Source organism: Geotrypetes seraphini, chromosome 15 (assembly GCF_902459505.1).
Source record: "Geotrypetes seraphini chromosome 15, aGeoSer1.1, whole genome shotgun sequence".
Lineage (NCBI taxonomy): Eukaryota > Metazoa > Chordata > Amphibia > Gymnophiona > Dermophiidae > Geotrypetes > Geotrypetes seraphini.
Genome location: NC_047098.1, coordinates 31761546 through 31789033, shown reverse-complemented (window position 1 = coordinate 31789033; position 27488 = coordinate 31761546). Strand labels below are relative to the sequence as shown.

The 27488-nt window shown below is 43.2% G+C and overlaps 1 protein-coding gene and 1 pseudogene across 1 annotated transcript in view; one reads left to right on the top strand and one right to left on the bottom strand.

Annotated features, from left to right (window-relative positions):
• SUPT6H (SPT6 homolog, histone chaperone and transcription elongation factor) overlaps positions 1-27488 on the bottom strand; it is a 195806-nt gene that overhangs the window by 76680 nt on the left and 91638 nt on the right. The window lies entirely within an intron of this gene.
• LOC117349479 lies at positions 7741-7872 on the top strand (annotated as a pseudogene).

Here is a 27488-nt window from a genome sequence, read left to right as displayed (position 1 = left end):
AGTGTAACTAGATTTTCAGAAAGCTTTTGATAAAGTTCCTCATGAGAGGCTCATGAGAAAATTAAAAAGTTATGGGATAGGAAGCAATGGTATGTTGTGGATTAGGAATTGGCTATTAGACAGAAAACAGCAGGTAGAGTTAAATGGCATTTTTCTCAATGGAGGAGGGCAAATAGTGGAGCGATCTGGAAACTAGTATGACAAATGAGGCGATTAAATTTTCAGATAATACAAAACTATTCAAAGTTGTCAAAACACACGAGGACTGTGAAAATTTGCAGGAAGACCTTAGGAAATTGGAAGACTGGGCATCCAAATGGCAGATGAAATTTAATGTGGACAAATGCAAAGTGATGCACATTGGGAAGAATAATCCAAATCATAAGTTACTTGATGCTAGGGTCCACTTTAGGAGTCAACACCCAAGAAAAAGATCTGGGTGCCATTGTAAACAATATGCTGAAATCTTCTGCCCAGTGTGCGACTGCGACAATAAAAGCAAACAGGATACTAGGAGTTATTAGGAAAGTGATGGTAAATAAGACCGAGAATATTATAATGCCTCTGTATTACTCCATGGTGAGTCCTCACCTTGAATATTGTGCACAAAGTGGAATTTGAAAAGGTTCAAAAAAGAATGACCAAAATAATAAAAGGAGTGGAACTCCTCTCTTATGAGGAAAGACTAAAGAAGTTGGGGCTCTTCAGCTTGGAAAAGAGATGGTTAAGGGGAGATATGATTGAGGTCTACAACATCCTGTGTGATGTAGAACAGGTAAAAGTAAATTGATTTTTTTTTTTTTTTTTTTTTTAAATATCTTTATTCGTTTTTACATTATGCAAACAAGTGTACAATAATTCAAGTCATACTATACATTCTTCACTTGAAACTCTACATTCATTTTATACCATAAACTATCTCCCCTCCCTCCCTTTCCATATATTACCCCTCATAATGTCATAAAACCCACCCATCCCTCCTCCCCCCTACATATATTTAATGGGGATAAATATAATTATTTATTTATTATAATACTCAATTAATGGTCTCCACACCTCTTTAAATTTCTTATAATAACCTCTCTTGATTGCCAATGTTTTTTCCATTTCATACACCTGACAAACCGAACTCCACCAGAAACAATAATTCAATCCTCTATAGTCTTTCCAGTTATGTGTTATATGTTGGATGGCAACTCCTGTTAAAATCATTAACAGTTTGTTATTATTCGATGAAATTTGACTTTTGGCCCTCATAGACATTCCAAACAAAACTGTGTCATATGATAGGGCCACAGGATTCTCTAACATACAATTTATTTGACCCCAGATCAATTTCCAAAAATTATTAATAAAAGGACAATAAAATAATAAATGATCTAGAGTTCCAGCCTCAAGATGACAATGCCAACATCTATTAGACTTAGAGCAATCCAATTTTTGTAAGCGAACAGGGGTCCAGAGTGCTCTATGCAACAGGAAAAACCATGTTTGCCTCATAGACGCAGACATTGTACATCTTATCCTCCAAGACCAAATACTTGGCCATTGAGATGCATTAATTTGATGCTTAATCTCAATGCTCCAAATATCTCTAAGTACAGTCCTTGGTTTTTTATTTAAATATCCAGATAATGTTTTATACCACTGTGCGGCCTGGTGACCCATAAAATCTGCCTGGAAGCATAAGAATTCTAGAGTAAAATGAGTATTTAAAGACTTCCATTCAGGGAACCCTGCCTGAATAGCCTGCTTCAATTGCAACCACTTATAACTTTGTTTTTTATTAAGTCCAAATTTATGTTGCAATTGTGAAAACTCCAGCAGCTTACCATCATTAATAACATCATCTAAAGTACGTATTCCTGCTTCAATCCAATCCTTCCAGACAATCATAAAACCGCCTATTTGTATCTTGGAGTTCAGCCATATATTTTGACAAGTAGATTTTTGAATAGTAATAGGAGTTAAGTTGTTTACATACTTTAATGTTGTCCATGTGTCCATTAATATCCTATTGGTTTTCCTTATTCTAGGCATTTTAATGCTAAGCAGATGACGAAGCCTGATAGGAGACATGAGCTGCCACTCCAACCATAACCAATCTGGAAGCTTCTCCATGAGTTCTGGGAGGACCCAATACATACCTTGGCGCAATATATAGGATTGATGAAACCTATAAAAATTTGGAAAATTTACCCCTCCCTCCTCAATTGATTTTTGTAAAGTCACTAGAGCAATTCTTACAGCTTTACCCAGCCAAATAAATTTACTAAGAATATTATTTAACTTTTTGTAAAAAGACCCCTGAAAAAAAACTGGTATCATTCCCATTTGATAACAAACCACAGGCAATATCATCATTTTGACAGTTTGAACTCTTCCCCACCAAGATAAATGTAAAGGATTCCATTGCTCACATAACTCTGTTACTTTTTGCAATAAAGTTGATTCTGATATAAATTTAATAAATGGGGTAAAAGAGCATTTTGAAATGCTTTATAAAACTCTACCGTAAAACCATCACCACCTGGAGCGGTCCCTACTCTAAGAGATTTCAATGCTGTTTGTAATTCTTGTAAAGATATTGGATTTTCCAAACTTCTTTTTATATGATCAGGAATCTTCGGACCTTCAATATTATTTAAAAACACTATACCATCTTTTTCTTTATTTAAATAAGACTCAGAAGAATACAGGTTTTTATAATAATTTAAAAACTGTTTTAAAATAGGACCAATCTGAAAATGAGTTTCACCTTTTTCATCTTTTATTGCATTCAATTTCATCTTTCTTTTTTTCACTTTAAGATAATTAGCCAATAATCTTCCCGCCTTATTTGAACTACCATAATACAAAGCTTGCTGACACATAATATTTTTTTTAGCCAAATTAGAAGAAATCTCATTATATTTATATTTTGTTTTAATAAAGTTTGCAACGTAGAATTCTCCCACTTATTAATCAATTTTAATTCTAAATCTTTTATTTCGTGTTCCAGTTCCGTAAATTGCTTATTTAATTGTTTTTTAGAATAAGCTGAAAATGATATAATTTGCCCTCTCATCGTTGCTTTAAAAGCATCCCATATTATTTCTGTAGATATTTCCTCTGTAATATTATTTTGAAAATATTCATCCATTTTTAATTGAAATTCTTCACAAAATTTTGGATATGCAAGCAATGCATTATTAAATCTCCATACAGGCCTACCATTATCCGGGTCATTAAAATTTAAAGAAATCCACACTCCTCCATGATCTGATAAAATTATTGGTTCTATAGAGGCTTGTGTAACATCTTGTATTAGCCCATCAGAAACAAGAATATAATCAATTCTAGAAAAAGATTTATGAACATGTGAATAAAACGAAAAATCTCGATCATTAAAATGAAGAATTCTCCATATATCTTTTAAATTGCAAGAATTTATAAAATTATCCAACCCTAAAGATTTTAAAATTTTACTAGGTTTTTTATCCAATAAAGGGTCCACAACAGCATTAAAATCTCCTGCTACTATCAAATTATTAGCAGCCAGTGGTAAAATTATTGGTTGTAGAGTTTTAAAATATTCAATTTGATTCAAATTAGGTACGTACACATTAAATAGCGCCACAGTATTATTGCCCATACTCATGTTCACATGCACCCATCTTCCTAATTTATCTGCTTTCACCATATTAAATCCTGCTGAACATTTTTTATTTATTAAAATTGCTACCCCAGCTTTTTTCCCCACCGCCGGTGCAAAAAAGCAATCTCTCACCCAATTACCAATTAGCTTTTTTGATTCATCTCCATTAAGGTGAGTCTCCTGTATGAAATAGACATCCGCATTTTGTTTTTTTAAATATAGCAATACTTTTTTCCTTTTTATCGGGTGGTTGAGACCATTAACATTTATTGAAAAAATTTTTAAAGTCATTATATCAAATTAAAACAATAATCAATAATATTCTTCACATCAATATTATAACCTCTTTTCCCCTTTTTAAAATTATTATTAGAACCCATCCCCTCCCCTATACCCCTTCCCATATTCTTAATCCCCTCCCCCTCCCATCCCTCCCTTAAATTACTTGCCAACTTTGAAACGCACACCTTGACTAGGCAATAGATAAACTCCCCACAAGCTATATTTATAATTTTAAAACCATTAGCCAGATCATTATCATATTAAAATGAATATCATTTTATCACACAAGACTTCTTTATCAAGGATTACCTCTTTTTTTTTTTTATCCTTTCCTTTCCCCATCTCTCATGAACCCTCCCTTCTCTACTCACTCATTTCCATTAAGATATTATTGAAATACATAAATAATCACACCAAATTTTAAAATTACATTCATCCAAACCACATCCATCTTTCATGTCAGATTACATCACATTTCCTCAAGTTAAATATCACTTTTAAATATTATTAAATATATAATGGAAATCTTTTTTCCTAACTTTTCCTATTCAAAAAGTCAATAAATTCCCCAAAACAACAATTTTTATCCCTTTAACATAACCCTCCTAACATTCCATACCCATTTCCACACTAGCATATTTGCTACCCTTTTAATTTCCACTCCATTCACAACATTCTCTTATATCATATGCTTTATATTATAACATCCAAACTTTCCTACATCCTTCGCTTTTACCAAAACTTCTAATTAATTTTTTTTTTTTTTTAATCTCCTCGTATATCCACCATTATTTATATTAAGTTCAGACCAATTTTTATCCCAAACAACAATATTATGACTCTTGTTGCATTAATAGATTTGCAATTTTAAAACTATAGTCCATACATAACAACAAATTTCCTTTTCTTGTAATAAGATGCTATATGTCTCATAAAGTCTCATTTCAAATCTCCTCTTGCTTGCAGATCCATATCAAATTCTATCCTCTCACACTACTGTTTATACATTCTCAGTCTCATCTTTTGATCCACCTTAAATCTCCTTTCCAATTGTTTTGCATAAAGATTTACAATGATCACAATTTCAAACTTGTGGTGCCAATCATAGATCCTTCACATTCTACATATACAAACCCTGTTCCTTTTTTTTTTTTTTTTTTGACCATCGTAGCTCTGTCATTTTTATTTTAAGGTCAGGCCAACTATATACCAGAACCATCTTCAAAAAATCCTCTGCTGCATTTAGAGAATTTCCATTACAATGTCTTATTCCATATATCACAGCTGACTTCCCCTTTTATGCAAATGAAAATTGTAAGGCTTACAAAGTCACAGTCTAACTCTCATCTTGCTTGCAGATCCATTCTATTTAATGTCCTCTTGCTTGTAGTTTATATCTTCTCAATACTATTTAGAACTTATTTCCTTCAATCTGTTTTGCACAATCCTCTATCGTTTCTCAGTCTGTCTGTCCAAACAGCAAGTCAGTACAATCCATCTTATTAACCTCTGTCCTTTAAAAGGTCTGTAATATTGCATCTCTTATACTCTTGCAGGCTACATTCCATTTGCCTCATGACAAGATAGAATGTGGAATGTATTTGAAATCCAACTGCAGCCATGCCTTCAGAATCCTATTAACTCTTTTTTTTTCTTTTTTCTTCCTTTAACATAGAAATTTCTAAACAAAAATAAACATTTCAACCAAGAACACAAATACTTCCATCCAAGTCTCTATTAAGTAGCCATTGGTGATTCACACTGCTCCAAAAACTCCTTAAGTTTATCTGCAGTATCAAAATTCAAAGTTTTATTTTTATAAGTGACCCGCATAGTTGCCGGGTATATGAGCCCATATCTAGCTCCCAGACTTCTCAGCTGTGGTCTCAGGTCTAATAGCTGCTTTCTCTTTTGTGCCGTTGCTCTGGCAAAGTCAGGCACTATGTACGGTAAATCTTTGAATCCTGACACTTTAAGTTTTTATTATCTTTAGCTAATTTAATTATTTCAGCTACCTGTTGATATCTAAGTAGCTTAAAGATCAGTGGACGTGGTCCTTTTTGGCTGTTTGATAATCTCGTTGGGACCCTGTGTGCACGTTCTATTTCCAATGGAAACTTGTTTTGCATCGGGAGCACCTTGGGCAAAAAATTAATCGAAAATCCAATCGGATCCGACTTTTCAATTCCCTCCGGGACCCCAAGCACCCTTAAATTGCTCCTTCGTTCCCTATTGGACAAATCTTCCAGCTCCCTTTTCAGTGCTTCAATTTCCTTACTGTGTTCCATGTGCTTTATACTTTCCTCCTCACACTTTTCCACTCTTTTCTCAATTTGATCCACTTTCAATTCCATTGCTTGCAGTTTATTTGATAAACATACCACCTCTTCTTTCACTTCTTTTATATTTTTAGCGCATTCCAATACTATTTCCTTTACCGCCTGTATTTCCTTCATTATGTCTTTATTTTCTACATCCTCCGGCGGCAACGGAACTGACATCGGTGAAGCCGTATCAAGTTTCGATCGCTTCCCGCTTCCTGAGCTGCTCCCCGCCGCCAAATTTTTGTTTTGCTTTCCCGAAGCCATTATCCACCTCTACCTCACTTTTCAGAGTGAAATTTGAATTTTTTCTGGCTATGATCTCTGTCAAATAGCTTGTCTTCACAGAGCAACTCCACTACCCAGCCATTTAGTTCCGCTCCAAAGCCACGCCCCCGTAAATTGATTTTTACCCTTTCAAAAAGTACAAAAAACAGGGACACTCAATGAAATTACATGGGAATACTTTTAAAACAAATACTGTAGAAGGAAATAATATTTTACTTAAAAGAATAGTTAAACTGGAACTTGTTGCCAGAGGATTTGGTTACAGTGGTTAGCATAGCTAGTTAAAGGTTTGGACAAGTTCCTGGAGGAAAAGTCCATAGTCTGCTATTGAGACACACATATGGGGTAAGCCTCTGCTTGCTCTGGATCAGTGGCATGGAATGTTGCTGTTTGGTTTTCTGCCAGGTACTGTGACCTGGATTGGCCACTGTTGGAAACAGGAGACTGGGCTAGATGGGTCATTAAGTCAGATCTGGTATTCTTAAGATTGGCCAGTAACCCAAAAGCAAACGTCCCTACAGCTCGCCAGCTACGCCAGCCAAGCCAAACGCCGTTGTTCTTTTAATCTCCCCTACCCTACTAAAAACATGAGATTCCGCAGAAAAACCCACACGCTTTATGTGAATCCCAAAAGAAATACACAGACAGGCCGACCCCACAACTCAACAATCAGTTTGAAGGCTTCCTGCTCGAGACACCACTCTTTGGAGTCCAGCACATTCCGACTGAGGAAGTCTGCCTTAACATTCTCCACTCTCATTATGTGGGAAGCTGAGAGATCCAGGTGAGCTTCCGTCCATGCCATCAGAAGAGACGTCTCCTGTGCTACCAGATAACTCTTTGTTCCCCCTGACAATTGAAATAAGCCACCGCTGTGGCATTGTCCGAGAGAGCCCTGACTGACTTGCCCTCCAGCAACCACTGGAAAGCTGCCAGCACCAACCGAATGGTCCTGGTCTCCAGAAGGATGATCAACCAGGACACCTCCACTGGCGACCGGCTGCCCTGAGCCGAGCGACTGAGACACTGTGCTCCCCAACTGAGGAGACTGGTGTCCATGAGAAACACTGTCCACTGAGGCTGATCCAGACTCACACCTTGTCCCAGATTGGAAGACTGAAGCCACCAGCGCAAGATACGACAAACCAACCCCCGAAGAGGAACCGGAGGGTCCAGTTCATAAATCTGTGTGTGTGTGTGGGGAAGGGGGGGATCGCTTCTCAGCCTTTTGGCTAAGATCAAATGTATATCTGTTCTTATCAATTTAATAAATCTGTGGGGACCACCGCCGAAGAAGGGCATATTGAAGAGGATGCATGTGAGCCCGAGCTCACCTGACCACTTCCAGGGAGGCTACCATCAACCCCTAGACCTGAAGATAATTCTGCGCCCAAAAACAATGACAATCCATCAGAAAGAGAATCTGTGACTGTAATTTCAGCACCCGTACTTCGGGCACGAAAACTCTGCCCAGGCTGATGTCGAAGAGAACTCTGAGATACTCCAAGTGCTGAGACAGAAACAACCTGCTTTTGGACAGGTTGACCACCCAGCCCAGCATCTGTAGAAACTCCACAACCCGAGCCGTGACCCAGGAACTCTCCTGAAAAGACTTTGCTTGAATCAACCAGTTGTCTAGATAAGAATGAACCAGAATGTCCTCTTTTGCAAAATCGCCACTACCACAGAGGAACTGAAAGAAATCTCGGTGAATCTGGAAGATGTACTGAGCCAAATTGACAAATTAAAAAGTGATAAATCGCCAGGACCTGATGGTATACATCCCAGGGTACTAAAAGAACTCAAATATGAAATTGCTGACCTGCTGTTAGTGATCTGTAACCTGTCGCTAAAATTGTCTGTAGTACCTGAAGACTGGAAGGTGACCAATGTTACGCCAATTTTTAAAAAGGGCTCCAGGGGAGATCTGGGAAATTACAAACCAGTAAGCCTCACTTCGGTGCTGAGGAAAATGGTTGAAACAATTAAAAAAAATAAAATTGTGGAACACGTAAACAAACATGATTTAAGCGTTAGCATGGATTTAGCCGAGGGAGATCTTGCCTCACAAATTTGCTTGACTTCTTTGAAGGTGTGAATAAACATGTGGATAAAGGTGAACCAGTTGATATAGTGTATCTAGATTTTTAGAAAGCTTTTGATAAAGTTCCTCACGAGAGGCTCCTGAGAAAATTAAAGTGTCATGGGATAGGTAGCAAAGTTCAGTTGTGGATTAGGAATTGGTTATCAGATAGAAAACAGAGCGTAGGGTTAAATGGTCATTTTTCTCAATGGAGGAGGGTAAACAGTGGAGTGCCGCAGGGGTCTGTACTGGGACCGGTGCTATTTAACTTATTTATAAATGAACTTATTTATAACTCCTGTCGCCACTGAGATTATGTCATCTTATGAGTATTAAGATGCCTAGATTATATAAGGACAATAGAATTTTAGTGGATACTTGGGAAACTATAAAATTTGAAGATAATTTAACACCTATTCCTATAAATAAATCTAAACCGCAGACTATATGGCTTAATTCCAAGATTAAAATTGGCGGATATAAGGTCATCTGGAAATGATGTTATTGGATGCATACGCATTTTAGATGATGTTATTTTTGATGGTAAGCTGCTTGATTTTTCACAATTGCAACACAAATTTGGTCTTAATAAAACACAAAATTATAGATGGAAGGGTTCCCTGAATGAAAAAATTTGGAGGTTCAAAATAGCTTGCTGGTCTTATGTTTTTAGGTAGACTTCCTGGGTCACCAGGCCGCTCAGTGGTATAAATTAATATCTGGATTTTTGAATAAGAAAACAAAAACTGGTCTGCGTGACATTTGGAGCATTGAGATAAAGCATCAAATTACTGCATCTATGAGACAAACATGGTTTTTCTTATTACAGAGAGTATTTTGGACCCCAGTTCATTTGCATAGAGTAGATAGTTCTAAATCTAATAGATGTTGGCATTGTCATCATTTACTATACTATTGTCCTTTGATACTAAAATTCTGGAGATCAATTTGGGATCAGGTTAATAATTTATTAGAAAATCCAGTGGCACTATCATATGATACCATTTTATTTGGAACATCTATGAGGGCAAAAAGTCAAATTTCAGCAAAAAATAACAAACTTTTGTTTATAATTACGGGAGTTGCCATGCAGCTTATTTTAAAGAATTGGAAAAATTGGGATAGATTAAATTATTCATTCTGGTGTGAATCCCTATGTTATATTTTTAAAATGGAAAAGTTTATGGCCATTCAGAAGGGTTATTATAAAAAATTTATGGAAGTTTGAGAACCATAGTAACATAGTAACATAGTAGATGACGGCAGATAAAGACCCGAATGGTCCATCCAGTCTGCCCAACCTGATTCAATTTAAATTTTTTTTTTTTTTTTTTTTTTTTTCTTCTTAGCTATTTCTGGGCGAGAATCCAAAGCTTTACCCGGTACTGTGCTTGAGTTCCAACTGCCAAAATCTCTGTTAAGACTTACTCCAGCCCATCTACACCCTCCCAGCCATTGAAGCCCTCCCCAGCCCATCCTCCACCAAACGGCCATATACAGACACAGACCGTGCAAGTCTGCCCAGTAACTGGCCTAGTTCAATATTTAATATTATTTTCTGATTCTAAATCTTCTGTGTTCATCCCACGCTTCTTTGAACTCAGTCACAGTTTTACTCTCCACCACCTCTCTCGGGAGCGCATTCCAGGCATCCACCACCCTCTCCGTAAAGTAGAATTTCCTAACATTGCCCCTGAATCTACCACCCCTCAACCTCAAATTATGTCCTCTGGTTTTACCATTTTCCTTTCTCTGGAAAAGATTTTGTTCTAAGTTAATACCCTTTAAGTATTTGAACGTCTGAATCATATCTCCCCTGTCTCTCCTTTCCTCTAGGGTATACATATTCAGGTCTTCCAGTCTCTCCTCATACGTCTTCTGGCGCAAGCCTCCTATCATTTTCGTCGCCCTCCTCTGGACCGCCTCAAGTCTTCTTATGTCTTTCGCCAGATACGGTCTCCAAAACTGAACACAATACTCCAAGTGGGGCCTCACCAATGACCTGTACAGGGGCATCAACACCTTCTTCCTTCTACTGACTACGCCTCTCTTTATACAGCCCAGAATCCTTCTGGCAGCAGCCACTGCCTTATCACACTGTTTTTTCGCCTTTAGATCTTCGGACACTATCACCCCAAGGTCCCTCTCTCCGTCCGTGCATATCAGCTTCTCTCCTCCCAGCATATACGGTTCCTTCCTATTATTAATCCCCAAATGCATTACTCTGCATTTCTTTGCATTGAATTTTAGTTGCCAGGCATTAGACCATTCCTCTAACTTTTGCAGATCCTTTTTCATATTATCCACTCCCTCTTCGGTGTCTACTCTGTTACAAATCTTGGTATCATCTGCAAAAAGGCACACTTTTCCTTCTAGCCCTTCAGCAATGTCACTTACATACATATTGAACAGGATTGGCCCCAGCACCGAACCCTGAGGGACTCCACTAGTCACCTTTCCTTCCTTCGAGCGACTTCCATTAACCACCACCCTCTGGCGTCTGTCCGATAGCCAGTTTCTGACCCAGTTCACCACTTTGGGTCCTAACTTCAGCCCTTCAAGTTTGTTCAACAGCCTCCTATGAGGAACTGTATCAAAGGCTTTGCTGAAATCCAAGTAAATTACATCTAGCATATGTCCTTGATCCAGCTCTCTGGTCACCCAATCAAAAAATTCAATCAGGTTCGTTTGGCACGATTTACCTTTTGTAAAGCCATGTTGCCTCGGATCCTGTAACCCATTAGATTCAAGGAAATACACTATCCTTTCTTTCAGCAACACTTCCATTATTTTTCCAACAACTGAAGTGAGGCTCACCGGCCTGTAGTTTCCTGCTTCATCCCTGTGACCACTTTTATGAATAGGGACCACATCCGCTCTCCTCCAATCCCCAGGAATCACTCCCGTCTCCAGAGATTTGTTGAACAAGTCTTTAATAGGACTCGCCAGAACCTCTCTGAGTTCCCTTAGTATCCTGGGATGGATCCCGTCTGGTCCCATCGCTTTGTCCACCTTCAGTTTTTCAAGTTGCTCATAAACACCCTCCTCCGTGAACGGCGCAGAATCTACTCCATTTTCTCGTGTAACTTTGCCGGACAATCTCGGTCCTTCTCCAGGATTTTCTTCTGTGAACACAGAACAGAAGTATTTGTTTAGCACATTTGCTTTCTCCTCATCACTCTCCACATATTTGTTCCCAGCATCTTTTAGCCTAGCAATTCCATTTTTTATCTTCCTCCTTTCACTAATATATCTGAAAAAATTTTTATTTCCCTTTTTTACATTTTTAGCCATTTGTTCTTCCGCCTGTGCCTTCGCTAAACGTATCTCTCTCTTGGCTTCTTTCAGTTTCACCCTGTAGTCCTTTCTGCTCTCCTCTTCTTGGGTTTTTTTATATTTCATGAACGCCAACTCTTTCGCCTTTATTTTCTCAGCCACTAGGTTGGAGAACCATATCGGCTTCCTTTTTCTCTTGTTTTTATTGATTTTCTTCACATAAAGGTCCGTAGCCATTTTTATCGCTCCTTTCAGCTTAGACCACTGTCTTTCCACTTCTCTTATGTCCTCCCATCCTAACAGCTCTTTCTTCAGGTACTTTCCCATTGCATTAAAGTCCGTACGTTTGAAATCTAGGACTTTAAGTATCGTGCGGCCGCTCTCCACTTTAGCCGTTATATCAAACCAAACCGTTTGATGATCGCTACTACCCAGGTGAGCACCCACTCGAACATTAGAGATACTCTCTCCATTTGTGAGGACCAGATCCAATATCGCTTTTTCCCTTGTGGGTTCCGTCACCATTTGTCTGAGCAGAGCCTCTTGAAAGGCATCCACAATCTCCCTACTTCTTTCCGATTCCGCAGTCGGAACATTCCAGTCCGCATCCGGCAGGTTGAAATCTCCCAACAGCAGAACCTCCTCTTTCCTTCCAAACTTTTGGATATCCACAATCAGATCCTTATCAATTTGCTGCGATTGAGTCGGAGGTCTGTAGACTACACCCACGTAGATAGAAGTTCCATCTTCTCTTTTCAGAGCAATCCATATCGCTTCTTCCTCTCCCCAGGTCCCTTGCATTTCGGTCGCTTGGATATTGATCTTTACATAGAGAGCTACTCCTCCACCTTTATGACCATCTCTGTCCTTCCTAAAAAGATTATATCCCGGTATGTTTGCATCCCATCCATGTGATTCACTGAACCATGTCTCTGTGATAGCAACAATATCTAGATCTGCCTCTAATATCAGGGCTTGCAGATCATGAACTTTGTTGCTTAGACTGCGAGCATTTGTGGTCATCGCTTTCCAGCTATTTTTCAGCGATAATCTCCTTTTTCGTATGGATTTTTGTGTCGTTTCACTTTCCGCTGCAATACTAAGAAATGAGTTGCTGATATTGCTTTTGTTTGCAGCCTTTACTACTATCACATCTTTTCTTTTGCCGGGGGTGGTCTCTACATACACCACCCCCACCTTCTAGTTACATACACCACCCCCACCTTCTAGTTACATACACCACCCCCACCTTCTAGTATATTGTAAAGATTGATTTATTTGTATAATTTGGGGAAACATGCACTTCCAGGGAGGGGGAATATGTTTTGGCATTTGTTAAGAAATATAGAAGGGTTGATTACAAGTATTTTATGAGATGTTTGTAAATTGTAAATTGAAAAAATAAGTTTTGTCTTTATTCTATTAAGTATATTGTGCTGTAATGATATTAATTTATGTAAATGCATCATCTTTTGTGCACAATTGAAGTTTTAAAACTGAATAAAGAATATAAGAAAAAAAAAAAAAAGGGATGGTTAACAAGACTAAGAATGTCATAATGCCCTTGCATCCTCATCTGGAGTTCAATTCTGGTCTCCTTATCTCAAAAAAGATATAGTGGTGCTAGAAAAGGTTCAAAGAAGAGCAACCAAGATGGTAAAGGGGATAGAACTCCTCTCTTATGAGAAAAGACTAAAACGGTTAGGGCTCTTCAGCTTGGAAAAGAGAAGGCTGAGGGGAGATATGATTGAAGTCTACAAAATCCTGAGTGGAGTAGAACGGGTACAAGTGGATTGATTATTCACGCCGTCAAAAATTACAAAGACTAGGGGACACCCGATGAAGTTACAGGGAAATACTTTTAAAACCAAGAGGAGGAAATTTTTTTTCACTGGGAGAATAGTTAAGCTCTGGAATGCGTTGCCAGAGGATGTGGTAAGAGCTGATAGTGTAGCTGGTTTTAAGAAATGTTTGGACAAATTCCTGGAGGAAAAGTCCATAGTCTGTTATTAAGACAAGGGGGAAGCCTCTGTTTGCCCTGGATTGGTAGCATGGAATGTTGCTACTCTTTGGATTTTGGCCATGTACTGGGGACCTGGATTGGCCACCATGAAAACGGGCTACTGGACTTGATGGACTATTGGTCAGGCTATTCTTATGTTCTTATAAACTTGGTGAAAGTCCACGGAGCTGCTGCAAACCAAATGGAGTCGCTGTAGACCAAATGGAAGTGCACAGAACTGATAGCGCTTTCTCAAAATCACAAAGCGAAGGAATCGGAATATGAAGATATCCCTCCATAAGGTAGAGGGAAGTTATATATATATATATATTTAGGATTTTATATACCGCCTATCAAGGTTATCTAAGCGGTTTTACAATCAGGTACTCAAGCATTTTCCCTATCTGTCCCGGTGGGCTCACAATTTATCTAATGTACCTGGGGCTATGGAGCATTAAGTGACTTGCCCAGGGTCACAAGGAGCAGCGTGGGATTTGAACTCACAGCCCCAGGGTGCAGAGGCTGTAGCTTCAACCACCGCGCCACACACTCCTCCTGCAGCTCTTCCTGGTGAAATTCTCCAGGCTGAACAGCTAGAATCACGGACTTCAGGGTCGCCATGCGAAAAGATGGAACCTGGAGTGCCCTGTTGACACATTTTAGATCTAAAACAGGTCAAAAAGACCCCTTTTTCTTGGGCACCACAAAGTAAATGGAGTACCTGCCAAAATGAATCTTGTGAGGAGGAACTGGAATCACAGCTTTGAAGTCCAGTAATCACTGCAGTGTCTGTTGAAAAGCCCGCTACTTCCAAGCCGCCTGACAAGGAGAAGACAGGCAACGATCCAGTAAGGTCCAGTAAAACTCTAGAGCATAGCCGTCTTAAATCATCTCCTGGACCCACTGATCTGAGCTAATCTTGGTCCACTCCCGGTAAATGTCCCACACCTAACAGAACTGGGGGAAGGACCCGCAAGGAGTCATTGGGCTAGACGGGTGGAGAAGGGTCCACTGGAGGAGTCACAAACTTCCCGACGGGCACCCCAAAATGACTGCATGATTTGAAAGAAGCTCCCCCTGGAAGGGAAGGAGGCCGCACCCCAGCTAGGGTGATATCTGAGAAAATCATGCAATCGAACCTGGCTGGCACCACCCTGAGACACCGGTCAAGGATGGTCCTCCAGAAGCCGAGGCATTTTAGAATCACTCAAGGCCTGAACAAGCACCGATCTCAATGTTAGTAACTTCCTGATCCACCAAGGAACAGTCATCAGACTCCCGGTCAAGGACTCACCCAGACCAGGCAAACAAACCGTCACCTGGACAGCCAAGGCAGCCACGTCAAAACTCTGCTTAAGAAGTAACTCCATCTAATGGTCCTGCGAGTCCCTCAAGGCCGAACCGCCCTCAACTGGCACTGTATGTCTATATGCGATAGCCAAGACCACCGCATCAACCACAGGAAAAGGTATCCTTATCCCCATAAGGAATAGGATAGAGCCTAGTCATAGACCGTGTCACGCGAAAAGGCATGTCTGGAGTCTTCCACTCTATGTGCACTACATCCTGAATATCCTGATGCATAGGAAAAGAGTGTTCCACAACACAAGGAGGGTCCTTCGCTTCCTCCTCAAAACACAAAATGGAAGAAACCTGCAGAATAAGCTCCTGCAGCTCTTCCTGGTGAAAAATGCGCACCTCCGACGCATCCTTGACAACAGGCAGCTCCGAAAAACAACCATCTGCCTCATCTGTCCCCCCCAAGAGGACCTGGTGGATCATCCAGAAAGCACAGTTACTTACCGTAACAGGTGTTATCCAGGGACAGCAGGCAGATATTCTTAACGTATGGGTGACGTCACCGACGGAGCCCCGGTACGGACCTTTTTAACTAGAAAGTTCTAGTTGGCCGCACCGCGCATGCGCGAGTGCCTTCCCGCCCGACGGAGGAGTGCGTGGTCTCCAGTTAGGATAAGCCAGCTAAGAAGCCAACCCGGGGAGGTGGGTGGGTCGTAAGAATATCTGCCTGCTGTCCCTGGATAACACCTGTTACGGTAAGTAACTGTGCTTTATCCCAGGACAAGCAGGCAGCATATTCTTAACGTATGGGTGACCTCTAAGCTAACAGAGAGGGAGGAGGGATGGTTGGCCATTAGGAAAATAAATTTTGTAACACAGATTGACCAAAGTGCCCATCCCGTCTGGAGAAGGCATCCAGACAGTAGTGAGTAGTGAATGTGTGAACTGAAGACCAAGTGGCCGCCTTGCAGATTTCCTCAATAGGCGTGGAACGGAGGAAAGCCACAGAAGCAGCCATAGCTCTGACTTTATGGGCCGTGACAGCTCCTTCCAGTGACAGGCCGGCCCGAGCATAACAGAACGCAATACAGGCAGCAAGCCAATTGGACAGCGTTCGTTTAGATACAGGGTGACCCAGACGGTTAGGATCGAAGGTCAGAAAGAGTTGAGGAGAGGAGCGGTGAGCCCTGGTACGGTCAAGGTAGTACGCCAGAGCACGCTTACAATCCAGCGTGTGAAGAGCCTGTTCCCCAGGATGAGAATGGGGTTTTGGGAAGAAGACAGGTAGCACGATGGACTGGTTGAGGTGAAAGGCTGAAACCACCTTAGGAAGGAATTTAGGATGGGTACGCAGAACCACCTTGTCATGGTGAAAAACAGTGAATGGTGGATCGGCGACCAGTGCATGTAGCTCACTAACCCTCCTGGCAGAGGTGATGGCAATGAGGAAAAGCACCTTCCATGTGAGAAGTTTGAGCGAGGTAGTAGCCAGAGGCTCAAAGGGGGGTTTCATGAGGGCCGACAAAACCACATTGAGGTCCCAGACGACCGGGGGAGGCTGAAGAGGTGGTTTGATATTGAAGAGGCCTCTCATGAACCGGGAAACCAGAGGATGAGCTGTGAGGGGTTTTCCAAGGATAGGCTCGTGAAAAGCAGTGATGGCACTGAGGTGGACTCTGATCGAGGTAGACTTGAGACCAGCGTTAGACAGAGAGAGCAAATAGTCCAGTACAGTTTCCACCGCCAATGAGGTGGGATTGTGATGATGCAGGAGGCACCAAGAGGAGAATCGGGTCCATTTCTGATGGTAACATTGGAGTGTGGAGGGTTTCCTGGAGGCATCCAAAATGCGACGGACAGGCTGAGACAGGTTTTCTGGAGAGGTCAGCCCGAGAGAAACCAAGCTGTCAGGTGGAGGGAAGACAGATTGGGATGTAGTAGAGACTGATGTTGCTGCGTAAGCAGAGAAGGAAATACAGGAAGAGGAATTGGCTCCCTGGAGCTGAGTTGAAGTAGGAGGGAGAACCAGTGTTGCCTGGGCCACCGAGGGGCGATGAGAATCATGGTGGCTCTGTCCTTGCGGAGTTTGAACAGGGTCCGCAACATCAGAGGAAGTGGAGGGAAGGCATAGAGGAATCGATCCGTCCAGTCGAGTAGGAATGCATCCGGGGTCAGACGATGTGGAGAGAAGAGTCTGGAGCAGAACTGGGGCAGCTGATGGTTGTGAGGAGCTGCAAAGAGGTCCACCTGCGGAGTGCCCCAGCGAGCAAAGATGGAGTGGAGAGTGGGAGGATCCAGGGTCCACTCGTGAGGTTGAAGGATGCGGCTGAGCCGGTCGGCCAGGGAGTTCTGTTCGCCCTGGATATAGACCGCTTTGAGATAAAGATTGTGGGCTGTGGCCCAGGTCCAAATTCAGAGGGCCTCCTGACAAAGGAGACGAGATCCGGTGCCGCCTTGCTTGTTGATGTAGTACATGGCGACCTGGTTGTCCGTGCACAGGAGAAGAACCTGAGGATAGAGAAGGTGCTGGAAGGCCTTGAGAGCATAAAACATGGCTCTGAGTTCCAGGAAATTGATGTGATGTTGACGCTCCTGAGGGGTCCAGAGTCCCTGGGTGCGTAAATCCCCTATGTGAGCTCCCCATGCATAGGGGGAGGCATCTTTGGTGATGATCATGGAATGAGGGGGTGGATGAAAAAGGAGGCCCCTGGAAAGATTTGAGGAGGTCAACCACCATTGAAGAGATTGCTGAAGAGACGATGTCACAGAGATGGGATGAGAAAGAGGATCCCTGGTCTGTGACCATTGGTTGGCGAGAGTCCATTGCGGTATCCTCAGATGGAGTCGCGCCAGAGGAACTACATGGACTGTCGAGGCCATGTGACCCAGAAGAATCATCATCTGGCGAGCAGGGATGGATGGCTGGAGTAGCACCTGTCGACAGAGGCGGAGCAGTGTCCGGTGCCGGTCGGCAGGAAGGAACGCTCTCATGAAGTTGGTATCGAGAAGAGCTCCGATGAACTGAAGGCGCTGCGTGGGAAGCAGATGCGACTTGGGATAATTGATCTCGAACCCCAAGAGATGGAGGAAGGAGATGGTGTGGTGAGTTGATTGCAGCACAAGTGGAGAGGTTGTTGCTTTCACCAACCAATCGTCCAAGTAGGGGAACACTTGTAGGTTGTGGGACCTGAGACAGGCCGCTACCACAATCAGGCACTTGGTGAACACCCTGGGTGATGATGCGAGACCAAAGGGTAGCACTTTGTACTGATAGTGGTGATTCAGTATCTGGAATCGGAGGTAGCGACGTGAAGCCTGATGGATTGGGATGTGAGTGTAGGCCTCCTTGAGGTCCAGGGAACATAGCCAGTCGTGTTGAGACAGAAGAGGATAAAGTGTGGCAAGGGAGAGCATCCTGAACTTTTCCTTGACCAAACACTTGTTGAGGTTCCTGAGGTCGAGGATAGGACGAAGATCCCCTGTTTTCTTGGGTACCAAGAAGTAGCGGGAGTAAAATCCCTGACCTCTTTGGTCTGGTGGAACTTCTTCGATGGCATTGAGAAGGAGGAGGGATTGGACCTCCCTGAGGAGGAGTGGAGTTTGGGAGGAGTGAGAAGCAGACTCTACGGGAGGATGGTCTGCAGGAAGAGTCTGGAACCTTAGTGAGTATCCGTGACGGATGATGTTTAGAACCCACAGGTCTGATGTGATGGCCTCCCAGCGTCGTAGAAAGATGGTGAGGCGGCCCCCGATAGGTTGAGGCAGAGGCAGCGAGGGTTGGAGACTGGCTATGCCCTGGAGAAAGGCGTCAAAAGGGCTGAGGAGGCTTAGTTTGCGGGAGAGGCTTGGCTGTCTGGTGAGATTGTGAGCGAGCCTGAGAGTGTTGTTGTTGTTGTTGGCGAGGCCGACGAGATTGTTGTTGAGGAGGATTAAGTGGCCTAGCAGAAAAACGACGTTGGTAAGATGACTGAGGTCTGTATGGTCGTGTTGGCGGAGTCTTCTTTTTAGGCTTAATGAGGGTGTCCCATCTCGTCTCATGAGCCGAAAGTTTTTGTGTCGTGGTATCCAGAGACTCCCCAAAAAGTTCATCACCAAGACAGGGCGCGTTGGCAAGGCGGTCTTGGTGGTTCACATCAAGGTCAGATACCCTCAGCCAGGCAAGGCGTCGCATGGCCACTGCCAGAGCAGAGGCTCGGGAGGAGAGCTCGAAGGAGTCATAGATTGAGCGTACCATGAACTTCCTAAGCTGAAGGAGGGTGGAAATTTGTTGCTGAAATAAGGGAACCTTGCGTTCAGGAATATACTTTTGCAGAGCAGAAAGTTGTTGTACCAGATATTTCATGTAAAAGGAAAAATGAAATGAGTAATTGTTGGCTCTGCTAGCCAGCATGGCATTCTGGTACAGGCGCTTTCCAAATTTGTCCATTGTTTTACCCTCTCTGCCAGGAGGGGTGGAGGCATAGACACTGGAACCATGGGATTTTTTGAGAGTGGATTCTACCAGGAGGCTCTCATGTGGCAACTGGGGTTTATCAAATCCTGGGATAGGGATGACCCGGTATAAACTGTCCAGTTTCTTAGGGGCACCTGGAACAGTAAGGGGATTCTCCAAATTTTTATAAAACGTCTCCCGTAGAATATCATGGACGGGGAGTTTGAGAAACTCCTTGGGGGGTTGATCGAAGTCCAAGGCTTCTAGAAAGGCCTGGGACTTCTTGGAGTCGGACTCAAGTGGGATGGAGAGAGCCCCAGACATCTCCCGAAGGAATTTTGTAAATGAGGACTGCTCGGGTTTGGAGGTGGATTCAGCCATGGAGGGTTCCTCATCAGTGGAAGAGGCATCCTCCTCGGTACCGAGTGGGGATTGCTCCCATAAGTCAGGGTCCCTGATGGCCGGCTCAGCATGGCGGGTTTTAGAAAGGGACTTGCCAGATCTCATGGATATGGTGCCGGGAGATGAAGACCGGTGCCGATCTCTGTCCCGGGAGGAGTGGTGCCGATCCCGGTCCCGAGATGATTGATGTCGGTCCTGGGGCCGGGAGGGGTCCTCCGCCGCGCAGGTCTGGAGTGTAGGCTGTGCCGATAAGACCGGCATCGAAGTGTTCATCGGTACCGAGGGGGTGGCCACTGGCGTAGTGGTGCGAGGCTCGGGCCGGACCAGTACCGGAAGGAGTGGTGCCAGCAGGGTTGGAAGCAGTTCCTGAAGCTGGTGCTGTAGCTGTTCCTGCAATTTGGTCTGGAGGATGGCCGAGATACGGTCCTCCAATGGGGGCACCGGTACCGTTTTACTTTTCTTCGGTACCATAGGTGCAGCTCTACGCTCCGGTGATGAGGAGGCCGATGAAGAGGCACTCACCGTTATCGGAGCGGAGCGCTTACGGGACTTGCGGGACGTCGGAAGGACCGGTGTCACCGCCGTGGCTGGAGGGCGCTCGAGGGAAGTGGAAGGCTTCTTAGCCGGCTTACCTGGCGCTATCGACCCCGCAGAAGGATCAGGTGGTGTCGATGTTGACGGTGCCGATTTCGGCGGTGCCGTCGACGTCGGGGTCGGATCCATAGCAGAACCGGTGCCGAAGAGGAGATTCTGCTGGATTTGTCTATTTTTAAGTGTGCGTTTTTGGAGAGTCGCGCAGCGGGTGCAGGTGTCAGCCCGATGTTCCGGACCCAAGCACTGTAGGCACCAGTTGTGTGGGTCCGAAAGGGAAATCGGGCGTGCACACCGCTGGCACTTCTTAAAACCCGGCTGAGGGGGCATGAAGGGGAATACGGCCTCCGCGAAATCAAAGCCGGAGGCTTGTATGATGGCAACAGGCCCCGCCGGGGCCTGTTGAAAAATAAAGGAAAAAAGAAAGTTTTTTTTTTTTTTTACCAATTAGAAAGAAAAGAGAAAATCCGAAGGAAAAAAGTAGAAAAAATCAGAAATAACGCGAGCGGGAAGGCAAAAAAGGAGTGTTCAACAGCCGTTGAAACCACATGCGTCTTCTTCGCTCCGCGGAAACGAAGAAACTGGAGACCACGCACTCCTCCGTCGGGCGGGAAGGCACTCGCGCATGCGCGGTGCGGCCAACTAGAACTTTCTAGTTAAAAAGGTCCGTACCGGGGCTCCGTCGGTGACGTCACCCATACGTTAAGAATATGCTGCCTGCTTGTCCTGGGATAAAAAGTTCATGTCCTCATCAGGCGAAAACGTGTCCTCAAAGAAAAAATCCTCATCCCAAGAAACCCGTGGCTGCTTGGATGAAGGCGGGGGAACCTGGGCATGAACAGACGCTAAGGGAGTCTGAATGGGGGAAGATGTAGAAAGCAAAGATCCCCCCACCCTTAAAAAAACAGAGACCACCGGGGAGGAAGCAGGCCCCCCAGCCACCTGTAAGCGAGCCTTGTACATGGCCAAAACAAATCAGGGGCAAAATCCCCTGGCAGCAAAGAAGCACTCACTGGAGAAGCAGGAGAGACAGTTAAAACCTGTTCTTGTCTCTCTAAGTCAGGAGGGAGGTCACAGGCAAAATGGCGGAGCTTCCTGCCAAAACCAGAGAAAAGATTGGCAAAAAACTTTCACCCAATGTTTGTAGTGGCAAAGAGGCCTGAACAGACCCAGTTGCTGAAGTGAAAAGGGAATCCCCACCTCTGTCGGCAGTAAGGGAAACCTTATTTCCCTGACCACCAACAGCTGGGGAAAGCCCTGTGTAGGTGTTAGAGGAAGACTGGGCTTCCCCACTGCCTGCAGACAACAAGGAAACCCTGCTTGCCAGCACCCGAAGCCGATTCTACGTCGCAGCAGCAGGAGTAATTCGTGCACAAACCAGCTGTGCTCACTGCTCGTTGGGCACACAATGAGCACTTTTTCCCTTTAAAAGTGCTCATTGTGAAAACCGCTACAAAGATTAAAATAACTGATTAAAATAACATCCAATTACAGTCAATTGAAAGCTTTCATTCAGACCGGCAATGCCTCAGGATTTTTTTTCAATACAACTTTAGTAAGCAGACCCCACTGGCTCTCAAAGCTATATGCCTTGCAAGGCTTACAGCTGAGGCACCTCTAGCTCAAAAAATTTTGGAAAGGCGGGGGGAAATGGGGAGAGGGGGACTTGACCAGTCGAGTGTGGCACCCCCTAGGTTGGATGGACCCTTGAAAGGGTCCCCAAGCTCAATCTGGCACCTCAAAAAAGGACCAGAAGGCCAAATCAAAATCCAACACTAAACAAAGACAGACTGCATAGACTTATCACCTCACCTGCTGGAGACTGAGAACAGACTTACTGTAGATGTGAAAAGGGTAGTTTTAGAAAATTACTAAAGACGCAGCTATTTGTTGATGCCTTTTTTAGGTATTTCAGACAAAGTTGATGAACTAACCATGATCTTTCTACCCACATTATGGTATCTCTTCAAGATTGTTTTTATATTTATTTTATTATATGTTTTCAACTATTCGTCTGTTTTACCATCAACCTGTTTTATAAAGCTGCGTTAGTGGTTGCCGCATGGCAACAGCCCCGAAGCACTTTAAATCTGTATGGACTTCGGGGCTGTTACCTCGCAGCAGCTACTAGCGCGGCTTCTTTGTGTTCATTTTAATTGCTGTATTTGAGGAATCCTGAATCTACCATTCCATGTTTATTGGAGTTGATTGATACATTTGGAAAATTTTCAGGATATAAAATTAATTGGAATAAGTCTGAGATTCTTCCTCTTAATGTACATTGTACTAAAGGTTTATTTGATGCTTTTTCATTTATCTGGAAAGAAGAGGGATTAAAATATTTAGGTATAATGATAAAAAAGACGCTGGAAGACACTTTGAAAGAGAATGAAAAACTTTTATTAAAAAAAATAACAAAAGTATGTGAGCATTGGAATCCGTTACATCTTTCATGGTGGGGGAGAGTGCAAACAATTAAAATGATGATTCTGCCTGTAGTTTGTTACCAAATGAGTATGATACCAATATTTTTTCAGGGGTCATTTTATAAAAAACTTAATGGTATTCTTACGAAATTTATTTGGCTAGGTAAAAGACCTATGATTGCTCTAGTATCTCTACAAAAGCCAATTGAGGAGGGAGGGATTAAATTTCCAAATTTTTATAGGTACCATCAAGCCTATATTTTAAGCCAGGGTATGTAATGGATCCTCCCAGAACTCTATGATAATGCTCCAGATTGGTTTTATTTGGAGTGGCGTCTAATGTTTCCTTTACATTTAGTTCATGTTGTTAGTATAAAAATGCCTAGAAGATATAAACAGAACAGAATTTTGATTGATACATGGAAAACTTTGAGATATCTAACATCTATTCCAATAAACAAATCAACAAATCAATCTTTATGGATAAACTCCAAGATTCGAATTGGCGGAGCTCAAATCTTATGGAAACACTGGATTATAGCAGGCATAAGAACTTTAAATTATGTTATTTTAAATGGTAAACTGCTTGACTTTTCACAGTTGCAAATTAGATTTGGTCTTGATAAATCACAAAGTTTTAAATGGTTGCAGCTGAAGCAGGCTATTCAGGTGGGGTTCCCTGAATGGAAAACTCTTAATACTCAATATAGTTTGGAGTTCCTATGTTTCCAGGCTGATTTCATGGGACACCTAGCCGCACAGTGGTATAAATTATTATCTGGATTTTTAAATAAAAAGCCAAAAACTGGTCTGAGAAACATTTGGAGCATTGAGATTAAGCATAATATTTCTGCTTCTCAATGGCCACGAATTTGGTCTTGGAGAATGAGATGTACAGTGTCAGCATCTATGAGACAAACTTGGTTCTTTTTATTACATAGAGCTTTTTGTACCCCAGTTCGTTTACAAAAGTTGGATAGCTCTAAATCTAATAGATGCTGGCACTGTAATCTAGAAGTGGGGACATTGGATCATCTAATTTTTTATTGCACCTGCATTAGGAATTTTTGGAATTCAATTTGGTCTCAAATAAATTGCTTATTAAAAAATCATGTGGAAATATCATATGATACTGTTCTGTTCGGTATGTCTATGAGGAAAAAAAGTCAATTATCAGCACATAACAATAAGCTTTTGATGATAATGACGGGTGTTGCTATGCAACATATTACTAACAACTGGAAAAATTATAGTAATCTCAATTATACGTTTTGGTGGAATTCCCTGTGTCATATTTACAAGATGGAAAGAGCAATTGCAATACAGAAAGGAAGTTATAAAAATTTTTTAAAGATATGGAGACCGATGGTTGATTTTTGTAGTGAATTAGAGAATGACACGGTGAAAAAATCTGTCCCCGTCACTGCACCGTCCCCGGCCCACCATCCTCTGCACCGCCCCGTCACCGCTGTTCCTTTCACCGCCCCGTCACCGCCATCCCTTTCACCGCCCCGTCACCGCCACTGCCATCCCATTCACCGCCCCGTCACCGTCCCCGTCTAGCACCCATTTTCTTCCCTCCGCTCCCCCATAGTCTGGCATCTGTCTTCTTCCCTTCCAGCGTCTTCTCCCCACTCTGCCTTCCACATTTCCTGTCAGGGTCTGTTCCTCTCTACCCTCTTTCAATGTCTGTTCTATTCCTTTCCACCACCACCCTTCCCTCCCTCCTTTACCATCTGTTCCTTTCTACCACCCTTCTTTCATATCTTCTATCAGTCCCCCCACCATCACTAGCAGTCTCTCTTCTCCCTTACCATGAGCAAATAGAACTTCTGAAAATTGTATTGCTGAGGCATTATTTCTAGTACGCCTTTTTTTCCAGATGGAAAATGACATCAATTTTATAATTCTTACTGTCTGCTCTGATTTCATTCACAATTTGGTTTGTACCTGAGGATTCCATGAGGCATTTAACCTTTTTCTGTCTCTTCTGTGATTTCAAATTGATTCCTTCAATAATGGAGTCTCAAGGCAGTAGCAGTTTTCTATTTTGGGCTCTTTTGACATTGTTTAAGGGATTTCTTGTACATTTAGTGCTGGTCTTATTTGATGAGGTCACTTCAGAATCTATTTCCAAGGAAGAGAAACTTTTTCCCTTTCACCCCTTCCTTCCTTGTGTGAGCCGGAACACGCGGTCCCCGCAAGCAAGTAATTTTATATCATTTTCATTCTATTCATTCATAGAAATTAAAGTCTAGATAATGCCAGTCACATAACAAAACATGATTTTACAAAAATAATTCCCTGCACAGTCAAGCCTGCAAGGATTACTAGATGTCTTTCAGCAGCTCCCCTCCCTCCCTCCCCCTTACCTTTGTGGCCAAGTCAAAATGATCTACCAACAATAAAATTTTAAAAACACAAAGCACGCTGTACGCAGAGAAAATGTTAATTATCATTTATATTCCGCGGGTTTTCAAAGAGGTCAAGGCAGATGACTTTATGCAATGTCACCTCAGTAACAACTATACAAAAATAGACAAATATTCCCCCTCCCTTTTTACTAAACTGCGATAGCGGTTTTTAGCGCAGGGAGCTGCGCTGAATGCCCCACGCTGCTCTCGACGCTCATAGGCTCCCTGCGCTAAAAAATGCTATTGCATTTTAGTAAAAGGGGGCCATAGTGCAAAATATAGACAGCAGATATAAATTCTCAAAACGGACACATTTTGATCACCAAGTTGAAAATAAAATCATTTTTCCTACCTTTTTGTCTGGTGATTTCATGAGACTCTGGTCCTTCTTCTGATCCTTCTTTCTTCTCCTGCCCCCCCCCCTCTTTCTTTCTCTCTCCCCCTGGCTCCCCTCTTTCTTTCTGCCTTTCTTTCTCTCCCTCTTGACCCCCTCTTTATTTCTGCCTTTCTTTCTCTCTCCCCTTGGTCCCCCTCTTTCTTTCTGCCTTTCTTTCTCTCTCCCCCTGACCCCTCTTTATTTCTGCCTTTCTTTCTCTCTCCCCCTGCCCCCCTCTTTATTTTTTCCTTTCTTTCTCTCTCCCCCTAGCCCCCACAAAGCCATCGTGCCAATTTCTCCACTTCCACGATTTTTTCCCTACCCTCACCCCCAAGCCAGCAGCCGATTTCACCCTGCTCCTTCCTCGATGGCCTGAACTTCATCGGGCAGCAGCAGCATTCACAATTCACTGATGTTGCCCGCTTCAGGCCTTCCTCTCTGTCGGGTCCTGTCTTCATGAAAACAGGAAGTAGGCAGGACCCGGCAGAGAACAAGGCCTGAAGCCGGCAACAGCAGCGAATTGTAAACGCTGTTGCTGCCCGAAGAAGGTAATGGAGCACCGAGGCAGACCGCTTCTCCCCCCTCCCAGCCGAATCCCCGCTGACCCTCCTATCTCCCCCCCCCCGTGAACCTTTCCGACCCTCCCAGCGAGAGCAGCAAACCTCCTTCGCGGCTTTCTCCTCCCTCTGCCGCGTCACTGATGACGTCATCAGTGATGCGGCAGAGGGAGGAGAAAGTCGACGCTACTGGAGGGAGGTTTGCTGCTTTCGCTGGGAGGGTCGTAAAGGTTCACTTGGGGGGGGGAGATAGGAGGGTCAGCGGGGGTTCGGCTGGGAAGGGGGAGAAGCGGTCTGCCTCGGTGCTCCAAGGCCTGGCGCCATTACCTTTTTCGCCCCTCCCGCCTCCCCCTTGGTACGCTACTGCTCTCCAGCTCTCCTTAGTTTGCCGGTTTTCTTTTTCGGCGACCGGCACGCTTTCAAAGAGCCGCGCACGCGCGGCAGCTCAAAGTTCAATCTTCTGCTCTGCTGCAACTTCCTGTTTCCGGTTGGGTCAGAGCAGAAGATTGAATAATGAGCAGCCGCGCGTGCGCGGCTCTTTTGAAAGCGTTCCGGTCGCCGAAAAAGAAAGCCGGCAAACTAAGGTGAGGTGGAGAGAGGAAGCTGGTTAAACGATCGAGCCGGCGTGCGGGTGGGCGGATGGGGGTGCGGGGACCGCACGATCCTTTATGCCTCACTGCAGTGACAAGACCATTCACCGCTCCACGGGGCGGTGATGGTCTTGTCCCCGTCCCCGCAGAGGCTGCTAATTTTCATTTCCCGTTTTTGGCGGGTTACCCGCGGCTAAACGCAGTAGCTGCGGGTAAACCGCCACCGTGTCATTCTCTATAGTGAATAGGCATCATTTTTCTTTGATAATATACATAGGGGGGTGGGGAGATTGGAAGATAAGATGTAGCAAAATTGAAATTTTGAAGGAATATGATAGTTTTAATGATTGTATAGAAAGATGGGAGGGGGGAGGGTTTTTAATTAATTTACATATTAAGAATATAATGTATGATGTTCAAGTGTTATACGATAGTATTTCATGTTGTTCTTTTTGTGCACTTGATGTAAGTTTGAAAAAGAATAAAGAAATTTAAAAAAAAAATTAAAATTA